We start from the raw sequence: 7,758 nt of genomic DNA, 5'->3' as shown, positions 1-7,758 counted from the left end.
AACTCTTTAGATTATTAGTATGTTCCTGGAATATTTTGAACAATCAATTAATTAAAAAAAAGAAACAACCCCACACAAAAGCTTGGCTAAAACTCAAAGTTCAGTTTCTACAGCTCTAGTCTAGTCACCCTATTTTATGTTTCCAGCCACATTTGCACAAAGTTACCTTCTGAATTCAGTGACTTGACTCCTAGTTAAAGGAGCATTGAAGTAAAAGGAAAGATTCCATTTACCCCTCCAAATTTTGCATCAAGCTTTTCCTATGGGATCAGCTCATCTTCAAAGTGATGTTATCATTGATTGCTGCTAGATAATGCTACTGATGTAATTTCTTTTGCAGGTGGTTCCCTAGTCCTCAGTCATGGCTCAGCTTATAACATCAGAGAGAAACGTTTTTGGTGTTGTTTTTTGTAATTGGAAATATGATTTTGAATATTTGAAATTCCTATAGCTTCTGAGTGCAGTTTCATCACTGCCTTTTTGTAGAGAAACAAGATAAACCAGGTGCCTCGAGTTGCCAAAGAGTGGGTGTGAGTCCACCTGTGCCTGGTTAGGGCAGGCCCCCTATTACCAGAGGGCCAATAAAGGTGGGACACACACCCACAAGGAGGGAGCTCACTCTGGTGTGAGGCATGGAGAGGCCAGCAGCTCGTTGAGCCCCAGGAGCAAGAAAGGCTCTTCCCGCTACACCTTTTCATAGCAAAAGTTAATCTGTGTTTTATCTTCCAACTGGAGAAGTGATAGAGAGCTTTTATATGCTATAATTCCTATTTAGTTCATAACTTGATGACTTCAAAAGGTTCTCTGTTGTTGGAAGGGAGGGTCCCGGTCCTAGTTTTTTTCCCTTAAGCCAAATCTGAGCAGGTCCATTAGTGAGCCAGCTCGACTCACTGTGCAACTGGAAAGCTTTCTCCTTGCTGAGTTAGCTGTTTCTTGGTGTGATGAGCTGATTCTGTAAGTATTGGAGAATGGAGGATCACACACCTGGGAGAAAGGGAAAAGCTTTATTTCATTGCAACAAGAACTGCATTGGCTCAGCCATTAATACTTCACCCTTAATGCAGTACCTTTAGCATTCAGCTGAAGTTAACTTTATGAATAAATTGAGTGAAACACAAGCACCACTGCAGGCAGTCAGATTTTTCCCATGGTTTTTGCTGAAGTCAGGTTTTCACCCAAGTATCTGCCTGTTGACATTGCTGGAGGACCATTTCTGAACTGTGTTCAACATTATCTTGTTCTGATGGGTACTGTAAGAGGTGCAAAAGGGCTAATTTGTGTTTGAGTATGGATTTAGTCCTTGGCCATGTAATCCACCATACTAGGAAGCCCTTTCATAATATCCAAGGCATGAAAAATCTGCATACTTTCAAAAATATATAGGGTGTTGCCTGAACTTTCTTCATTCAGTAGTTCACCTGCAGAATAGATGCAGAGTAAAATAATATACAGCAATATCATCGCGTGATATTAAGATCATAGCTATTTCCCCTGTGAAAAAACAGAAGCTGAATAGCTGGGCACAGAAGTGTAACATGAGAAAAGGCATAATCATTATTCACAAAGAAAAATGAGAATATGAAAGCTGGTATGCCTACGAATTTTGCAGAGGGTGGGCATGCTTCCAGAGCAGGAAGATGCATGATTGGAAGAGGGAATTTGCATTTTACGACAGATTTATTGCATGTTTTATTCCTCTGCTTTCAAGTAACAATAGGTGTCAGAATTAGATGGCTGGAAAGGGAAGATTCAACTTCCAAGAAAGCAAAAACAAAACAGAAAAAAGTCACCATGGAACAGGCAATGGTGTTGAGAGGCATGCTTATAAGAAATCTAGGAGTGGGGTTTTTTTCAGCAGTTACTGTTCTGACATGCTTGTAAGTCTAGTACTTAGGAAAATCCTTGACCTGTCTTCTGTCCTACCTCTTTATTTTTGCATTCATGTTGAAATGCTTAAAGATGAAGTTCAGGAGATATTTTTCCCCAAATAAGGGCAGTGCAAAGGCAGCACTGGTGATAAAACATCTCTTCAAGCAACCTGTCCTCTAAGTTTGAGAAAAATTAGCCTCCAAAACCTTCAGTTCTTGGTACATGGTTCTATTTCTCTGTGCCTTAACAGCTTTTTGGTAAAATGAAAGCTAAGTCTTTCATTTTATAGTAGTTTTTTACTTAGTCTCTACTTGCCTTTTTAAGAACTGTCTAAGAACAGACAACCTCATTTTTTCTTCTCTAGATGTATCTACTACACTATGTTCCAGAAACATTTCTGTGTTGCTCCTCTCTGGCAAGTCTTTTGTCTAGGCTGAAAAATATAAATACACCACATGGTACCACAGTCAGGCTATTAGAGCATAAATTCTAAAGTTTTATCTCATCTCATGGATTAGGTGCTGCAAGCATCAAATGAGGTGCAAAGCACCTCTTGTCTTTTTAGTTATATCACATAATGAGTCTTGAAGAAGTCTTAATTAATTGAAATGAGGTGTGGCCTAAAAAAACTGAAAGTGAGCATTAGAAATGTCCATAGACCAGCATAATACTGACTGGAGCCATCTATAGTAGCTCTGAACAATTAGCAGAAGCCAGTTTGCCTTGGCTTCTCACAAGTACGTATTAGTTCCTGAAAAGCATCACTCCAGTACAGCTTTGCTAACTACATTCTCTGTCTCACTTGCACCGGTCTAGCTTAGTTATTTCCACATTATGTTATACAGTTGTACTGTTTAAAAAAAAAAAAAAAATTAAAAAAAGCTGTATGAATTAAAATATATTACTTTTTGGGTCCTCATTTGATTTACTCTTTTTTTTTTTCTACTTCATTTTTATGCTTGTGAAAAATTTTAGGTTGACAGACTGGAGATGAACTTCCCTCTTTATCCAGCTGTTTTGACAGTGTGCTTCTTCCCTAAGGGACCACTTTTAAGGGGACTGGATGGTAGGTTGATTCCTACATTATGCATCTCTGCCAGTAACTAACTGCCTGTGAGGAGATGACCTAGTTCTGGCTGTGAAGGTGATGGGATTTCCGTGGGCCAAACTCCTGGCTGCAAAAAAGTTGAGCTTTTAATAATTATCTTAATCCTTGGATCAAGTAATTGTTTGGTTTAAGTATAGAGAGAAATCTATATGCACACAGATGTAAATATATATGTTCTTAAATGCCATGTATTTGCTTTGCCATCTAGAACTGTTCTCTCTTTGGGCCCAGCCCATGGAATTATCTTAACAGCTATTTTGCAGTCATGACACTGTTACTAACATGCAGGAATTGGCAGAATATTAGCTTTTTTTGTGTCAATTTTCATTAATTGCTAACATTTTAATACCAAATAAAGAGTGGAGACTGTCAGCCACTTCATGCTTTTTTATCATTCCTAGGTGAATATGAGGTGGTTTTTTTACAGATACTGAATTGCAAAAAATGATTTTTTTAAAAGGATAAACAATTTTGGTATAAAATACAGTACATTAAACCTGCTGCAGTTTAATGTAAGTATACCTGAATTTGATAATTTCTTTAAATCCCGAAATCAGTTGGTTCTCAGTTACTTTTCAATGACATTTAACAGTTAGACTTAAAAATACAGAAGAATGCATTATAAGTTTTACCCAAAATGATTATGGCAGTCATTTGAATAAAATACAGATTTTGCAAGCTGTAAAGCATATCATTATACTATATACTGGTCTAACTAAGGTTTGGTTCACAAACTACAGTGCTCTAACCAAGTCATTAAATCTATCTAAAAGGGCCTCATTTGAGAAGCAATAAAATTTTTAATCATTTTATTATTAAAAGAGTGTTTAATATGTAGCTAATTAAATGCCAAAGGCAGGTTATCTGAGTTTAACCTTCAAAAAGAAAATGATGTATCAAAGTCTGCCTCTGGCATCATGGGATAGAAATGTCATCCTCATAATCATTGCGTGACAACTAGCTGGTGGCCTTTTCTAGAACTATAGTTAAATTACCTGATTAAATTAATAGCCATTTAGATGTTTTAGGAACTGCACAGACCTATACTAAATGAAAATTAGGTCCATTACATTTTCTGAGTGGGCTAGATAGACCCTAAAATAAAACACGTATGCCATTGTCCACATTACTTAGATTAAGCAATTAAAAGCCCTTTCTTAAAAGCTACTAATTTTCCATAATGTGCCAAGAACAAGGCTTACGCTAATGATCAGAGAGAGTTTTTCTCTGCTTTCCCCACCTGTCTTGTTTATTTTACTATTAAAAATAGGGACCTGTGTGTGTGTGTGTGTGCATGTTAAACACACCTCAGACGTGCAAGTGTGTTTCTTCTCTTAAAAGAGAGACTTCTCTCAAAGTCTCACCTCCTGGGAGAGCATGGGGACCTTAAACATTCAGACTGGGTCCCACAAAAAATCTTGATGCTCTCTATTCATCCTAGAGTCCTGCAGCATTTGACTGTCTCCATGACAAGAGGAGGCCTTGTCTGTCACAGATGGGTGAAGGGACAGGTGAAGAGCACAATGCATGTGCTTGGTGTGGTAGGTGCAGTGCTTCCAGCTGTGGGAAGGTCCCTTTTGAGACATTGAGAAATGATATTCTTCCTGTCTCGATGTCCTGCTTGGGAGAGAGAGGGGAAAACCAAAAAAGCAAGTGCATTAATTTTGGATAACATCTGAGTGGTTACTTGTAGATGGCTTGATTTGAGTGCAGTATTCAATAGGAAGCTGTTTTCTCTTTTCATTGCTGTTCAAGTTTGGTTTAAAGGAATAGGAACTGGAGCAGGTGCTGGGAACTTCTATGGTCGAGTCTAAGCTCTGCTGTAACACCAATAAATTGTAGCTATGGTTCTGTATCCTTGAAAGTGCTAGGCAGCCTTATTATCCTCAGGATCTGACCATCTCTTTCTTGCCAGTTTCAGTAATACTTTCATTACAGGAGAGAATGTTTTACAGTATACTGTGTAGCATTGTAAGATGTCAGTCTCAAGTCACTCCTATAAACAATAGCATAAGAAACATCTGCCCCCTCCTGCCCAACATAAGCAGTTCCACAAATGAGGAAATGTATATTAAGTACCATCTGTCATTGTTTTATAAAACTGCTTTTCTTAATGTTGGAACTACCATACTTGTCTGCATTTTGACCTTCCCAATAGGACTTCATTTCAATATCAGATCTGTAGATATGTAGGACACCTAATCCTGGATTATCTACTACTATATGCCAGGTATGTGTTCACCATGTGGGATTTTCTAAGTAAGTAGGTTTATATAAGTGTTTAATGCAGTTAGAACTGTGCTACAGTTTTGATTTAGATATGCATTTTATGGATGCTTATGCTTTAATCCAGATGTCAATATTTTGTACAGCCCTCATCCAGCAAAACACTCCAGAGATGCAGATGTAAATACAGTGATTCCCATTGAGTCCAGCAGGACTATAGATACACATTTGAATTTGTATGAACACATTCTTACAGAATTTTCTGAATGATGTTAAAGACTTTTGTATCCAAAATTAAGAGTCCATTCAAAACCAGACTTTCACTATGTGGAGCTGTCTAATAGATCAAGTCAGTGCGTTCTGTGAGCCAAGAGCATTCTTCAACCTAGTCTGTCAGCATGCTAGATAAACAGTTTTATAGATTAGGCTTTGAAGTAATAAAGTTTAAACTGGATTAGTAAATCTAACTGTGAAGCATGATTAAAAAAAACCCAACTAAATTACTGTTTCCTGCTTTATATTTAGCAGTGTTTTCACAGTTAGTAAAATGACACGTGAGACAATCTCATGCAAGAGAAGCTCTTGTAAAAGCTATGGTTTAATAAAACATGATTTAGCATTTTGTTTTTCTGTAACAATTAGAAGGGCAATAGTACAATACTTAGAGCCATCCTTGCAGTTTTAAATGAGGCTTGCATTTTTGTTTGTGGAGTTTTCATTTTTCAACTTTGCTGTGTAAGCCACTGGCTTTACCAGTGATGTGTCAATAATGCAAAAAAGAAATTCTTATAGAAATGTTTTAACTTTGTGATAAATTATATGCATCAGGTTGTTAAATACTTATGAGGTAATATCAGTAGTTGTGCAAGATACCAGCAGCAGCTCTATTTGCCATTTAAGCTTGAATGAAATTTGGAGAATCCCTGGAGAGTTCACTGCTTTTGGATCAGGTGCATGTCTTATCACCACTGGAGGGCAAGGACAGCAAAATCTGGTCTGGTCAAGAAGTGGACACTCACTGGTGTGCTGAATCATATTAAGACTGCATGCAGTTAAAAATATCTACTTAGAGGAGCCCCCAGTATATGCAGAAAATGTCTTTCTGCATCACAGAATCACAGAGTGGTTTGGGCTGGAAGGGACCTTAAAGACCATCGACTTACAACCTCTTACCACTGATGACTAATCTTATGTCCATTGGATAGACAAAGTTTAGCCTTTTGTGTTCACTGAAATTCTCTTTACATGAGGAATTCCCTGACAGCACAAAACAAACAAGCAGGATTTCTGGTAATAAAAAAAAAAAATTAGGCTTACTCTTCTTTAATAAAGACAAGTGAGATGCAACAAGTGGGAGAGAATCTGCCTCTGGAATCATAGAATCATTGAATCATGGAATGGTTTGGGTTGGAAGGAACTTAAAAATTTATCTGCCATGGGCAGTGACACCTCCCACTAGACCAGGTTGCTCAAAGCCCTCTACAATCTGGCCTTGAATGCTTCCAGGAATAGGGGCATCCACAGCTTCTCTGAGCAACCTCTTTCCCTGTCCCACCACCTTCACAGTGAAAAACTTCTTCCTAATCTCCAACCTAAATCTCCTCTCTTCCAGTTTAAAGCCATTACCCCTTTTTCAATTGCTATACGCCTGTATAAAAAGTCAACCTCATCTGCTCCGGATGCTGTGTGGAGCTGAGTAAAAGAGATGGATTTTTTGCCTTTACTGTGAAGATTTGAAGTGACCCACCATGAAGAAAATTAGGCTCAGTATTGCCCATGAACAAGAGACTCCTGGAACAGAGAGGGGGCAATGTAAACAGGAGTGATCTTGAATGCAGGTCTTCCCTGCGTGGGTGAGCTCAGTGAATGGTTGTGTGTGCATGACTGTACAGGGAAATAAAGCTTCAGGTCTTATTTCTGCTGGGGCTCTCTCCCAGTGTAGAGTAGAGTAGAAGTCCTCCGGAGATCACCACTGGAAGTAATCACTGTAGAGAATTATGTTCTGAAGTAGCTGGGATAGGCACCCAGTCTGATTTGAAGTGGAATTCATCCAATTTTTTGTTCTTAGAACAGACAGAACTGCACGATAGTGTAAAAGTTTCAGGAAAGCTGCTATTTTGAGAGTTTAGAAGATCAGCATTTTTATACTAGCAAGGTGTCTTTCATCTGGAAAGCCTAACATGTTTGGGGAATTTTGGAGAATATCAGAATTTGAATATTAGCCCTATTTTAGTGCTGTGCCTATTACTGATAACGTGCAAACTAAGGCATAGAGACAAATTATCATTTTTAGAATAATTTTGAGTCTTTTGAGACCAAGCTTTTTAATGGAGACTCAGTACAGACTATACAGACCAAGAAAGTAAAGACAACAGAGGTCTTCACGATCCACATGTTAGGTGATGGGTTTTCATGCAGGAAATGCATTTCTTAGAAAGATGCCAGAGGCAAAGACATACAAAGTAGTGATAAAGATACAGCAGTGCTTTTCTTGTTCAGAGACATATGGGTCTAATGAGAAAAATTCTGAACAATAGAAAACATGGGCACCAGCT

The sequence above is a fragment of the Calypte anna genome, chromosome 3 (assembly GCF_003957555.1).
Source record: "Calypte anna isolate BGI_N300 chromosome 3, bCalAnn1_v1.p, whole genome shotgun sequence".
NCBI classification, from domain to species: Eukaryota; Metazoa; Chordata; class Aves; order Apodiformes; family Trochilidae; genus Calypte; species Calypte anna.
Note: the sequence above shows the minus strand (reverse complement) of the source record.